General features: G+C 46.4%; 1 protein-coding gene across 1 annotated transcript in view; it reads right to left on the bottom strand.

Annotated features, from left to right (window-relative positions):
• The window catches only part of SYTL2 (synaptotagmin like 2), a 99,600-nt gene extending 88,269 nt beyond the window's left edge, over positions 1 to 11,331 (bottom strand). The window contains 1 exon segment of the mRNA XM_069540924.1: positions 11,199 to 11,331. The gene's annotated coding sequence lies outside the window, so the exon portion shown is untranslated.
• Between the last annotated feature and the right edge of the window lie 3,662 nt (positions 11,332 to 14,993).

Raw genomic sequence — 14,993 nt, 5'->3', positions numbered from 1 at the left:
GTTCTTCTCTTATGTGAGGACCAATAACCTCTCCAAAACTTTAATAACTCTGAAGTCTTAGCTAAAAGAAAAAAGAAAACAAAAAGGATTGGGTCTGCATTTGTGGCATTTCATGGTGTGTTGAGTGGATCCCCAAGAGCAGCCCCAGATTTCTGATGGTTCAGTGGGAGGACTCATAGGACAGCATACAATCATACAGCCGTGATTTATTACAGTGATGAATACAAAGCAAAATCAGCAAGGAAAAGAGGCAGATGGGGTGAAGTCTGGGGAAAACCAGGCATGGGCTTCGAAGAGGCCTATCTCAGCTGAGTCATACACACAAGTTGTGACAACATGTGTGGAATGTTAACAACCATGGAAGCTCATTAGAGAGTCAGCGTCCAGGGGTTTTTACTGGGGACTGGTCATGTAGATACCCCCTACCTGCATGTACCCAAATTCCAGACTCCCAGAGGGAAAGCAGGTGCTGAACATAAACTGCATTGTTTGCACAGTTTAGATACAGTGAGCTACTGGTATCATTTAGAGTGGTGGGAACCCTTCTGCAATCCAAGTTCAGATACCAGTCAAAGACCAGCCTTGCAAGCAGGCATTTCTAAGGACAAACAGTCTCAGGCTCACTATGTTAATCCCTTCCCGCACACACAAAACGAAAACCCAAATATCTAATTAATAACTGCCCTATGACCGCTAAATTCTTATAGCTAACTGACATGTTGAAATTCGTATATAAAAAAAAAAGATAGTGAATATAACTCAGTGCTTCAAAATATATTCATTCAGCACATTTGTACTGTGTCAGCCTGCTGGGCTCCAGACAATAAGGAAATAACAATAAGTGCCTGCCCTCTAAGACATTTCAGACCAATAGAGACGATAAGATGAGTACACAAAGAGCATTAACACAAGGTGGTATGCGATGACGACCATAAAAGAGGTATAAGCCAAACACTAAACCAGTTAGAGAAGGGAGAGGAAACTTCCTGCTGTGATGAACCAGGAAGGTTTTGGTAAGAATTACCACAGAGCTGCAGTTTTAAGAACAGGTAAGATTTTGAGAGTAAGTGGCAGGGCAGGGAAGAGCTCAAGAAGGGGAATAAAAGGATCGTTCCAGGGCTTCCCTGGTGGTGCAGTGGTTGAGAATCTGCCTGCTAATGCAGGGGACACGGGTTCGAGCCCTGGTCTGGAAGGATCCCACATGCCGCGGAGCAACTAGGCCTGTGAGCCACAACTACTGAGCCTGCGCATCTGGAGCCCGTGCTCCGCAACAAGAGAGGCCGCGACAGTGAGAGGCCCGCGCACCGTGATGAAGAGAGGGCCCCCGCTTGCCACAACTAGAGAAAGCCCTCGCACAGAAACGAAGACCCAACACAGCATAAATAAATAAATAAATAAGTAAACTCCTACCCCCAACGTCTTAAAAAAAAAAAAAAAGTATCGTTCCAGGCACAGACAGGAAGCTATGTGAACAATGCACAGAGGCTGCTATAGGGAAAGGGGAACACGGTTTGAATGGAAGACTGAGTTCATAGAAGGGGACAGTGGAAGATATGAACCTAAAACACAGGTCTCAAATGTCAAACTAAGGAGTCTCAAATGTCAAACTAAGGTGTTTTATGCAGTGGGTAATGGGGGAATCTGTGAGTTTTGTTACTTTTCTAAACATGTTACTTTAGCATGAATGAGAGGAGTCACTATAATCAAAAGGACCAGGGCTTTTGCCACAGATGTCACAAAAGCCGCAGAGAGCTAGAAGGTGCAAAGAGGTGAAATATAAATGTCATCTGGGAACAACATTGAGAAGGAAGCAGTAACAATGCTCCTCAGGAGATGCAGGAATCAAACAAGACTCAAAGTTCTTAAGTCAATTGCAGGATTAGTGCATTCAACCACAAGTGCCTGGAAGGGCAGCCAGGTTAAAGGTAAAAACTAACAGCAGGGCAGAAAATTCAGTGGCTGTGTCTAGAACTCCAGTGGAGATGAGGAACCAGTGCTCAGGAAGGAGGTGGCGACTTGAATGGCAAATGTGGAGGAAGCCAGCTTAGAGGCTCAGCTGTAGCAGAGGAGAAGCCAAACACTACACACGGCAAGTCAAGAGCTATGCACTTCTTCTGCCTCAAGCAAACATAACTAGGCTCTTAAGCTTGACAGAGAGCACTATAAACATAAGCATGCACACACACGCGCACACACACACACGTGCACACTACTGAGAAGTGCTCTGTGGCCAGAGTGCCTCGGTTCAGATCCTGACTCCACCATGTATTAGCTTTCTGATCTGAGACAAGTTACTTAACTTCTATGCCTCTGATTTCCCATCTATAAAATGGGCTCAATAACAGTACCTTATCTCATAAAGTTGTGGTGAGGATTCAACGAGTTAATTCATGTAAAGAGCTTAATGCAAAGTCTGTCTGGCACATAGTGAGTGTTCAGAATTGTTGGCCACTATTATTATCTTGAGTCTCACTATAATGTCATGAGATAAAGCCAGGCAATCATTATCATCTCCGTATTACTAATGAGGAAACTGAGGCTCAGAGAGGAAATACTTGCCCAATTTTCACACAGTGCAGAATACAAGTTAGGGGTGTATAAAGTCCAGTCTCCTTAATGAGATTTACAAAGCTCTCCACGTTCAGCCCACCCGCTACCTCCCTGGCCTCAGTTCCTGCCAACCTTGCCTTGAATGTGAAACTGTGCCCGCCACACTATTTCTTGCCCCTCTTAACTTTCTGATCCCTATTCATCCCTCAAGTCTCCTCTCAAGTGTCACCTCTTCCAGGAAGCCCTTGGCACTTGCTCCCTCTTCCCTCTCACCACCCCACCTCCTTCTATACTCACATCTGACTATTAACATCACACCATGTGTAATTATAGACATCTGCTTTCCCCACTGGACTCCGAGCCTAAAACAATTTCTGGCACACAGTAAACACTGAGTATTTACTGAATGAACTAACTCTTGTCTCTAAGTCTGATATTCTTTCCCCCAGAGCATGCTGCCCCTTTATCAACAAACGTTCGCTGTTTAATAATAGTTTAAAAAGAGTAGCGACAAAATTTCACCAAAGATCAACCAGTCATACTATACTTAAATATCAAACTAAACTTAAACACGTGGTCATTGTACCTATAGGGAGTGAAGCACACAAACACACCCTTCAAAGAGCTGACCATTCCCACCCACAGCTCATCTGTCTTGGTGCCTGTGGTCTCAAAGGAGAGAGACCAAACCCGAATCTATCAAAGGATTCCTCTTCCGCTTGATTAACCCACTGAGAAGGACCTGGGGCTTGGCACGTGAGGAAGATAGGTTCAAAGGTCTCACATCCAAAAGCCCAAAGTAAGGTACCTCCACGAAGTTAAAGGGTACATCTTACAACCTGTGTTCCACCTGTCAGCCTGAGACTAGCTTTCAGTTCCCGACGACTCAGAGTGATCGTGGGGAAAGGTTACCAGAGAAGGGAGAAAGGGAGCACGTCCACTGCATCCGCAGTTCCTCACACACCAAGCAAACACCTGTGCTCCATTCCACGAACATCTGTTCCCGGAAGCTTCTGACAGGTGGAGCCACATCTCCTCCACACCCTTGGCTCGGGCCACCACCCAGTTCATGTGGGAAGCGGGTGATCCTCTCCACGTTTAGGCAACTCTAGCAACGGAGCCTGATCTCCCCAGGGGCTCTTCCCTGAGGAACTCCGGGTATATGTCAGGTTTTCCCGTTGGTCTGGATAAAGCCGACAACACTCAGGGAAACAGAAACACAGGCCCAGAAACAAACAAACACACACTTGTGTGTACTTGTGCCTGACGCTGACGGCTTGGGGAAAAGGGCCACTCAGTTTCTTGCGATTTGCCCACAGATGAGAGTTTTGTGGCCCACGCCTCCCTGCTCCTCCCCCACCAGGAAACTCAGAGACTGTTAACCGCAGCAGTGCCTGCTGAGCATGAGAAATTCTGCAAAGCACGAACCAAATTCAGCACGTACTGGGTTTCAACAATTCCCAGAACTTCAATTCTGGAGAACTTCAATTCTGGAAATACGGCCCTTACACATTCTTACTGGGTCCAAGCTTCAATCGTTTGTGCCAGAAGGACACCTGGGTCCTTATTAAAAGTGATAAATATGCTTAACTCCAAGGCAGGCATAGTTATCATCTTGGAATTCAGCCCCAATGTGGTCCAGCCCATAAAATAGTATATGGAGCCACTGTTTTCCAACACATGTGTACCTTCCTCCAGAAGTCTTGAATTAAACAGCAGCACCAACTCTGCTCCTACAGGTGCCTTTTACCAAAAGCTTTAAAATATCTTATCTGTTCCCACAAGTCCAAACAAGCGTGCCTTCGATCAACCTCAAATCCACCTTCCATACTGTGGACAGTGTTACTGTCCTAAAGTCTAGTTATTTCACACACGATATTGAGACACTTCCATTAGTTCCTTGCTGCCTTCAAGATAAGGGACAAGTTTTTAGCCTGGTTTCACCTTTGGGCATCAGTCCCCCACGTTAAATATATGACCATTAAATATACGCCCTCATTTAATCCTCTGAACAAACTGTGAGGCAGGTCTGATCTTTCCCATTTTACAGACACATTGAGGAAGTGATATGCTATGGTGATAGTTGCAGACTTGGGGGACACAAGGTCTCAGGATGCGCCCTTCAACATGTCCCAAGATGGCAGACCTAAAACAACCCTAGAATCCATTCTATAAAGAATTAAAGAATTAAACTGAAAACCCAGACCCTTCATTTCTTTTTTTTCAAATTCTTTTTCAAATTCTTTTCCCATTTAGGTTTTACAGAATATTGAGCAGAGTTCCCTGTGCTCTACAGTAGGTCCTTGTTGGTTAGCCATTTTAAATATAGCGGTGTGTGCATGTTGGGCTTCCCTGGTGGTGCAGTGGTTGAGAGTCCGCCTGCCGATGCAGGGGACACGGGTTCGTGCCCCGGTCCGGGAAGATCCCACGTGCCACGGAGCGGCTGGGCCCGTGAGCCATGGCTGCTGAGCCTGCCCGTCCGGAGCCTGCCCGTCCGGAGCCTGTGCTCCGCAACGGGAGAGGCCACAACAGTGAGAGGCCCGTGTAACGCAAAAAATAAATAAATAAATAAATAAAATAAAATATATATGTGTGTATATATATATGTATGTATGTGTGTGTGTGTGTGTGTGTGTGTGTACACAGAGTAGTGTGTGCATGTCAATCCCAAACTCCCAGTCTATCTGTCCCCCTCACCATTAGCCCCTGGTAACCATAAGTTCATTTTCTAAGTCTGTGAGCCAGACCCTTTATTTCTAAAACTCAAATGATTAGTCTAAAACCAGCAGTGGTGAAGATTCTGACCTAAAGAATCTAACATGCCAGAGTTCAGTCTTCCTCCTAGCGCAGATGGCTGGCAGAGGGGGCAGAGTGGTTGAGGCACAGATATGACAGGGCGCCTTGGCTTGGCCTGGGATCCAGCCCATGCCCTCAGCCTCAGAGCCCTGTGTTTTAATCAACTGACTCAGCCAGTGGCAGGAGAGACCAGGCGCCTGTGGCCGTGAATAATGGCAGCACAAAACACATCTGTCTAATCAGAAGCTGATGGTGTCAGTTACACCAGGAGTTACAGTAAAACAATGCTCTACAAGGGAAAAAAGAATGTCTATTCACTCAGAAGTTAAGCAATGCCTTTCTTTCTCCCTCTAACTCACAATGCAAATTTGTGGAATTGTTTACTAGGTCTTATACCCCCCTCTCAAACATTTCTTGATGCATTTATAGAAAGAAGACTTATCTATAAATAGCAAACCAAATCTGTTCTACTAGTTGCTGCAAAATATCTAGAAAGTATGACATTAGGAAATGCTTTTATTTTGGCTTTCTTTAATCTCTATCAACATTTTGAGGGATAATGCATAGCAACGTGTTTTTGTAAGTGGTGAGTACTTCACATATGTAAAGTCACTGCAACCACCTGAGGATCATTACACCACATTTCAGCATAGACTTCATTTCAGAAGAGTGATTCATTCATTCCTCCATTTGTTCATTTATTAATTCATTGAAAATACTAAGTTCCCATTGAGTGCCAGGCAATTGGATGCAGAATTAAACCAGAGATTCCAAGCCCTTAGAGCCTCAATCTTTTCCCGAATTGGCCTTTTCATCTCCAAGGTGTTCCAGCCACACCTGGAGCTCTCTCCTCTCTCCAGTCTCCTCTCTCCCTCCCTCGTCCTAGCCTATGGTTCTAAACCACTCTAGAGTGTGCTCTCTCACGTTCTGCAAGAGTCCCAGCACAGGACCAATACCCAGTGGGCACTAAAGAAAAGTACGGTAGTTAGTGATTTCAGAAGTGAGTACTTTGTGACACACACAGCCTTATTAACATAAATAACCTGCTTTCATTAGGCTTCTGTCAACCTACCTTCCCAAAAGTTGCCTCAAAGCAGTTCTCCCTCCTACAATCTGAGGATGTTCTAGATTAACATTAACAAATAGATGAGCAGAAACAACTCTCCTCTCAATGATCTATGGATCATGTGTTCTGCATGAGGGCAGTCAGCTGGGGAGACCCTTAGAAAATAATGAGGGCGCACTGAAAGCAACAGGAAGTGGGAACATTTTCTGACACCTGATTCATTTAGATGCTCTACCAAACTTTTATGTGGGCAAATGTGAATGAAAAATAACCCAGAATCATAGATTTTTAAGACTGGAAAGAACTTCATCTAGTCCAACTCCCTCTATAGATTAAAAAAAAAACAAAACAAGGCTCCGGGAGAGGACATGACTAAACCCAGAGCTCACAGCCTATCTGTGAGATAGGAGTAGAAGCCAAGCCACCTGCCTCCCAATACAGGGCCCATTCCTCTCCGCAGAGCTGCTCCGAGCTGGGTGAGTGCCGCCAGGGGTACATCATCACCTTTCCGGCTGCTCTCACTGCTTTCTCCCAGCATGCTTCGGCCTTGATTTAGGCATCTAGAGACAGCCCTCAGGAGCTCTGGGACTCCCTGTGCAAAGGAACAGCTCCCTTGAATGGCCAGCCTGTTTTTATTCTGTGAAATGGGACTATTTTCCGTCCTTTTCTTCGCTTCAGGACTGTGATGAAGATCAGTGAGACGCCAGCCACGTAGGAATCCTATATTCTTTGAAGAAAACAGAGTAGGGATCCAACAGAGCATCTGCATCATAATTAAGTCCTACTAACGTTAGGCCCAGGAGTTAGATTTCAGCATTTTTATAAAGACCGACAATGTTTTTGTTTATTCTACCTTTAAATTTTTTTTAAATTGCATACACACTGACATGCGATTCAAGTAACAAACAATAACACCTGCCACTTGGTCCTCCTAGTGACTTCGGTAGAGAAAAATCAAGTAGGTGTCATTATTTCCAATTTACGGGAGGGAAAACTGGTTCACAGAAGCTACCCAAAGTCACACAGGTACTAAAATGCAATGTTGGAGCAAGGACCTTATCTAAGGCTCTCTCCTCCTCACTGTGCTATTTAGCTTTAGAACTTTCTGCTCACGTGTTGCACATCAACAACACTGAAGAGCTACCTTTTTGTTACATCTGAGACATTTAAGATACTTGAGTCACTTTAACAAGGAGCACAACTTGACCCCGTAACTTCAGTAGCAGCCCCACTGCCGGCACTTCTTTCTGCTGGAAACTAAATGACACAGGGGAACTATAGGGGGTGAACTTTGGGGTTCACAAACAGGATTAACCTTTATGATGTCTTTAATTATTCATGATTTACTCTCAACATTCTTTCAAAAGCAACCTGAGATGGCTCTTAGCCCTGACAATAATACAATCAAAAGTAAGGGTTATATTCATTTGTTCTTTTTCTTTTTAACGTACAGAGAAAAGATTTGGAAGGCTGTATCCCAAGTTTTGCATGAGTTGTTTCTGAGTACAGATGTATTATTATTAATGCTAATCTGTATTTTATCTTTTTCTACAACAAATAGGTATAGTTTTGGTAATAAGAAAACAAACAATAATGATATCACTTACACGTGGAATCTTACAAAAGCTAAACTCATAGAAACAGAGAGTAAAAGGATGATTGCCAAAGGCTGGGGAGTGGGGGAAATAGGGAGACCTTGGTCAAAGCATACAGATTTCCAGTTATAAGATGAATAAATTCTTAGGATCTAATATACAGCATGGTGACTATAGTATGTATTACATACTTGAAAGTTGCTAAGAGACTAAATCTTAAACGTCCTCACTACAAGAAAAATAGTAGTGATATATACATGTATGAAATCATCATGTGTACACCCTAGACTTATGCAATGTCTTTTATATCTTAATAAGTCTGGGGGGAGGGAAAACAATGATTGTTTTTATTTTTTAAGTATGTTCTTCACTCTGAAAAATAGGAAAAGAGGTTATCACCACAGGAGGCTGGGAAGCTCTGTCGCTATGAACCAAGTGCCTAGAAAATGCAAACAATACTTAAAGTTCCCAGACCAGAACCTTTGCCCTGTTTCTCCATTTGGGTACTCTCAGCCCCGCAAGAATATAAAGCAATATGCCAGGACACCAATTTTACACAAATATTTTGGAGAAGAAAACTATACATAAAGATTTATCAGAAAAACTAAATTTGACAGACATATGGAATCAAATGAAAAAACCTGCATAAATCCTTAAAACAATTTCCATGCTCGCTGGGGCCAATCTGAACTATAACCCAACCCCCAGGAGCACTTGTCAGGCTTCTTTTGCTATTAGAGGCTCTTCTAATGGAGAAGTTTGGGAAGCCCTAAGGCAAATAGTACCATCTTATTTCCCCCCCTTTTTGAGAGAGCAGAAACCTGATTAAAACTAAGTCACTTTTCCTTTTAATTTTTTTCAAAAGTCAAATTTGTCTTCATCTTTTTTTTTTTTTTTTTTTTTTGCTGTACGCGGGCCTCTCACTGTTGTGGCCTCTCCCGTTGCGGAGCACAGGCTCCAGACGCGCAGGCTCCGCGGCCGTGGCTCACGGGCCCAGCCGCTCTGCGGCACGTGGGATCTTCCCGGACCGGGGCACGAACCCATGTCCCCTGCATTGACAGGCGGACTCTCAACCACTGCGCCACCAGGGAAGCCCTTCATCTACTATCTTTAAAAACTCCTTTATAAAACAGGTGGCAGCCAACACATTATCAGGGAAATCTGTAAGCCCACGGGGGCACAGTTCACCCTACCTTCCTTGCCCGAGGGGGAGAACGATCTGGCCTGGCATCCTGGGTTCTGAGGATGGTGAGGGCCCGGGCTGCCCCAGGGGCCGCCTCACATTTCTTCAGGACAGCAGACCACTCTGCACAAGGTGCTAATTCATTCATTCCACAAATGTTTATTGAGCGAAGCCTGAGAAAGCCCTCTTAGGGGACAGTGGGATCATTCACAAGCCAACGGTCAGGTCTAACGGATCAGCTGTGGACAATCAATCTTTCATGAGACCTCAAACCACCTCTAGGATAAAGCAAACAGGGTCCTCACCCAACCCACTCACCAGCAGCTGGGTGGGATCAGGCAGGCATTCTGGAACGGGACTGCTGCTTGAGAGAGGCTAAGGCATCACTGATGCCCACCGGAATGACTGAAACGCCTGCACCATAAATGACATAACACCTCTAGAGTGCTTTGAATGGAGTCTGTCACCTCGTGAGAACTCAATAACAATCATTTTTGCTGTCACTATTCCAACTTGCCCTTACTCAAGGAGCACCAAAAAAGGGAAAAGAACACAGGTTTTAGAGTCACAAAGACTGGATTTGAATCCCAGCTCTGCCACTTACTAGCTATGTGACTAAGGGAAGCCATCTTTCTGAGCCTCAGTTTCTCATTTGTAAAATGGGGTAGATATCAGGATACCAGCCCTCACGTGGCTTTGTGAGAACTAAGGACGTGTTACATGCAAAGAAGAGTGTCTGGCCCATAAGTGCCCCCAAAAAAGTCAATATTGCCACTGCCCTGCCCCCCTCCTCCGCTGCTCTTGATGGACCCTGGAATCTACTTTCACCTGGATCCCACACTAAGGGCTGAGGGACAGAGAAGGGAGAGAATTGCTGGAGACCTTCCATAGAACCCACCAAAGTCCTCTGCTCCTTTCAAGCACCCTCCTCTGACAGTTGGCTGCCTAGCTGAGGATGGCTGCCAAGAAGGGGACGGGAAGCTGAACAGCAGTTGGAATCCATCCCACCTTCCAGTGTTGTCTTTCTGTCTGTCTGTCTGTCTGAAATCCAATGGGGCTTCCTCTGCACATCCTTGCATGGTAGAGGCTGACAGTATGATTCATAGTCTGTTCTTATCTAGGCTTCCATCTCAACCCAGAACCCAAAGCCCTGGAGGCTGCTGGTCACAAACCAGCACTCCACGAAAATGAGGACTTTTCATTCAGGCAGGAAGTGGAGCCCCTCAAAGTCAAAGGGGATTTAGAAAGGGAGGAGGGAGGAAAAGGAAGAGGGAGGAGGATAGCTGCAGAGAGAGAGGCCCACTTCCTACATGCTGGGAGAGCCCTATGTCCTAGCTGCTGAAGCAGTTGGTTTTCTACTTTGAAAGATAATAAATCTCATTCCTGTAATTTATAACTCACCACGGGACAAGGTCTGGGTGTAGGAGGAGAACTCCAAAACAAATCTGCTTATTTTCCAGGTAGAAATCATCGGCACCCAACTCCCCCTTCCCAACCCCCCGCCTGCAGATAGGTCCTAACGCCCTACCTTACTCCACCTGAGCAATCTAGGGACAGTTACTCTGTAGTCAGGGCCACCCAGCAGCCAGTCCCAAGCCCAGGCTCAGTCCTCGAAAGCCCCAGGAAACGCGACAGCCCACGGAACCGCCGCCTACCCAAGCACCTCGGCTTCCTGGAGACCGCCCCCTGGGCAGCGGAGCCGGCTCTTTCGTGAGTGCGAAATTGAGAAAGGGCGCTTGCCGGGTGTCAAAACGAAGTTCACGTTTTAGAACTCAGAAGACCAGAAAAGCATCACCATTCAACACCAACTCCCTCATTTAACGGAGGAGGAAACACAGACCCAGAGAGGGAAAGAAAGTTGCCCGAGGTAACACAGCGAGTGGGCAGATTAGTCGAGGCTAGAGCCGGGCGCGCTGACAGCCTTTCGCCGCCTCCCTCGTCCTCTTGGCCGCAGACCCCGGCCGGTTGGAGCAAACCCCGCAACCCCGAGCGCGGTGCGGCGCGTTACCTTCCTCCGGACTGGGCGCTGCGAGCCTCCTCTCCCCCGGCGGGGTGCTGGCGGCTCTGCCCGACTTGCTCGCCCTGCGGTCCAGGTGCCGCCCGGCCGCTGTCAGCGATGGGAGGTGCGTGCGGGCTCCCCGTGGAGCGGCGTGCGGGCGCTCAGGGGCCACTCCCCGACGCACGGGCCAATAGCTCTGCGCCCGCGCCCGGCCCGCCCCCGCGCCCCGCCCCGCCCCGCCCCGACCTCAGCTCCCTTGGACTCCAGTCCTCTCTCGGGTCTTTCTCCCACTCCTCCCCGCCCCCCTCCTGCTTCTTCTCTACCCCTTAGCTCCCCATCTTGGCTTCCTTCTCAACAACTTTTACCCCGAAACAACTTTTTCACTGTGCAGATAAAGAATGCAATACATTTTTTGACCACTCTGCTTTAGGGGTCCTTGGAGCCCGAGAGCGTGGAGCGCCGGGACCTCTTCCACTCAGAGAGCGGGGTCAGCCCCGGCGCAGTGGAAAGGGGCGCGCAGTGGTACGGAACAAGGTGCTTTCAGCACTCCGAACGTTAGTTTCCTCACGAGAAAAATAAACAAAAATATCTCACAGGTTGTTGAGAGGATTAAACGAGCTGATGATTTTAAAATATCTAATACAATAATACCTGGATAAACGGTGAGGGTGATGTGTACGGCCTGAGCCACCTAATGGGTGCGGAGTGAGGACTGGTAAACTGCTGGAAGGTGCTGGCTGGTGGAAAGGCAGGCACGCATATAAATACAATATTGTATCAGGGCCAGCTGAAAAAAAAGTTACCGATGGTGGAGCCAGACCCGGCAGATTTCCGAAATTGGTGAACTTCAAGGCCTTCTGCTTCCTCATCATCTCCCCAGTTACTGTTGAACATCCAGTTGAGCGTAGCCCAGGTCTGCCTTGGGTCCTTCCAAAGATCTTTCTTCTCCCGAACTTACAAGTACTGATCCCCAAGTGCCTTCGTTTAGCGCTGGGTGCAGGACTACTAATCGACCTAGGAATCCTTGCATGGGGTTAATGTGCGTATTTTGGCTTTCACCCTAGCTTTGAGAGCCTAGTGTGTCCCCCGTGCTGAGTGAGCACTCCGGATGCAAAAGAAGATTAAGCCTTTGAAGAGACAAATTTGTAAACGATTTCAATTTAGGGTAATAACTGCTATAATAGGTGTACAAAGTGTTATAGAGTCGCATACACTGGGGAGAGGAGAGCAGTCAAAGCTTGAATACAAGTGCGACCAAGATAAGTCTTGAAGAAGCGCTATAACTTAGGTCAGGTGGACGCAAAGAGGACATGAAGATGCCTGTCATATGCCTGGCTATTGCACAGAGTGAGTGACAGGGGGGCAGAGATGAAGCTAAGAAGGAAGACAGACAGATGCAGGAGGAGTAGCTGTGCCTGTCTTGCTGAGGGAAGCAGGCTGTCATCATCCTCTTGGTGATGACTGCTGGTGAATGATTTTAAGCAAAGGAGTGGCATGACTTCATTTGCTTTTGGTACCTCAATTTCAGTATCGATTGCACCTGCCTTGTTTATCTCCTTTCTGCTCCTCTCCAGCCTAGAGGGCAGGCACTGGGTCTTGCCCTGCCCGCTCCCCCGCCATCGTTGCCTTGCATCACCTGGTACAGGGCTTTGAGGGAAACCGATGCTCGCTACTCCCAGTGTCACTCCTCTCCAGCAAACAAACAGCAACTCCCAACTGCAAAGGAGGATCTAAGGCTTCTCACTTCAAGTTCTGGGGCAGGCAAGTGGGGGAGAAATTTTGAAGTAGGGTCTTGTCAGGGACCCTCAACTCATCCGAAGTGGCCATATCGCTCAGAGCTTAAAAGCTAGAGCTCTGACATCAAACGGCCAAGGTTCAAATACTGTCCCCACCACTTTCTAAGAGGACCTGAGCTCAGTTGCTTAACCTCTCTGTGCCTCAGTTTGTTCATCTGTTAAAGAGATGATAATTATGCCCCTCTCTAAGGCTACTGTGAAGGTTAAAATGAGAAAGTGCCTGTGTCTAGCAGTGTCTTGCACATAGAGAGTGCTGAATAAATCTTAGTTAACATGACGCTAGCAAGTCAGGGGCGGCTTCTTCCTCTTAACCTACAGATTGCCACCCTTCAAAATGGTTTGCATACAAGTGACACTTAAGTTTCACAGAATTCTCTGTTGATATTGAAGAGAAAGACAAGTGGGTAGGGATAATACAGTGCAGTGGTTATATGTGCGTGTCCTGACTCCACTGGACTCCAACGCTAAACTAGCCAGGTGACTTGGGAAAAGTTACATAGCCTCTTTAAGCCTCTGTTCCTCTGCAATTAAATAGAAATAGTAATATTACCTGTCCTGTGTAAGGGAGATGTGTAATACGCATAGCACACTGCCTGGCCCAAGGTAAGATCTCAATAAATGTTAGCTAATAGTATGATAATGGTTAGAAGAGAGTTCTTATACTTTGGGGAAAGGGAAAAGTAATCTAACAGTAATGAATTGGAAGGGGAAGTGTAATCCCTCCCCCCAAACTAAACTCAAACATAAAGGTTGGTGCTGGATCTGTGAAAACTGACTGGGACACAAGCAGAAGTTAGCTTAGAAACAAGCAGGTGGAACTTAGGCCTGGAGAGTTCTCCAGCTGCGCATGGGTTATTTAAATTTGGAACCTCCATTTGAACAAAGATTAAATTCTTGCAACTCTATGGAACTGAAATAAAATGAAGTGTTGTTTGCAGAGGTGTGTATGACTGCCCTCTGAACAGCCCTCCTGGGATGGTGGAATTCCAAAGGCTCTTGCTTTCAAATGAGAATCTGGGATTTAACCCCTAACACCACCCAGCTGTTACTTTCTAGAGTCACAGGCACATTGCCAAGCTGTTTAGTTTTATCAGCCAGTTAGTGGGTAAATATTTGTGGGATAGGCTAGGTATGGTTCCTGCAGGCTCAGGACATCCTCACCTCTATTTCTGACCCAAGGAATCCTTCTCAGGCATCAGGACCAGGGACAAATCTCACAAGATTCTGCCCTCCTAGTTGAATGAATCAATCCTTTGAACATCTCAATCAATCCTTTGAACCCGCATGATGTATTACTTAAGCCTTTTCTTTTTCTTTTTTTTAAAAGAATTTATTATTTATTTATTTATTTATTGGCTGCGTTGGGTCTTTGTTGCTGCGCGTGGGCTTTCTCTAGTTGTAGCGAGCACGGGCCACCCTTCATTGCAGTGCGCAGGCTTCTCATTGCGGTGGCTTCTCTTGCTGTGGAGCTCAGGCTCTATGCACGCAGGCTTCAGTAGTTGTGGCTCACGGGCTCAGTAGTTGTGGCTCGCTGGCTATAGAGTGCAGGCTCAGTAGTTGTGGCTCACGGGCTTAGTTGCTCCGCAGATGTGGGATCTTCCCAGACCAGGGCTCGAACCCGTGTCCCCTGCATTGGCAGGCAGATTCTTAACCACTGCGCCACCAGGGAAGCCCCTTAAGCCTTTTCTTGGCATTGATTTCATTGTGTCTTTATAGTTAGTTGTCACAGGATATGCCACTCCCCACCAGTTTTAAATCTCCCCCAATTCAAGGACCCCTTTTTGCTTTGTGTTTCTTCTCATGACCTCCACCCTTCCTTCAACCCCATCTCTACCCCAAATGACTGTACACCATAGGCACTTAATTAATGCTTGCTAAATTGCATCTCATAGTAGACATGTTACAGAGAGTAGCACTGTTGCCACCATGGAAAAGTAAAACAAATTAAAAACCAAATCTTCTAGTGAAGACATGAGTTTGTCTTTAAGCTATGTTGATTTATAACCTC

Source organism: Delphinus delphis, chromosome 8 (assembly GCF_949987515.2).
Source record: "Delphinus delphis chromosome 8, mDelDel1.2, whole genome shotgun sequence".
In the NCBI taxonomy this organism is placed as follows: domain Eukaryota; kingdom Metazoa; phylum Chordata; class Mammalia; order Artiodactyla; family Delphinidae; genus Delphinus; species Delphinus delphis.
Note: the sequence above shows the minus strand (reverse complement) of the source record. Positions and strands in the feature narration are given on the sequence as shown.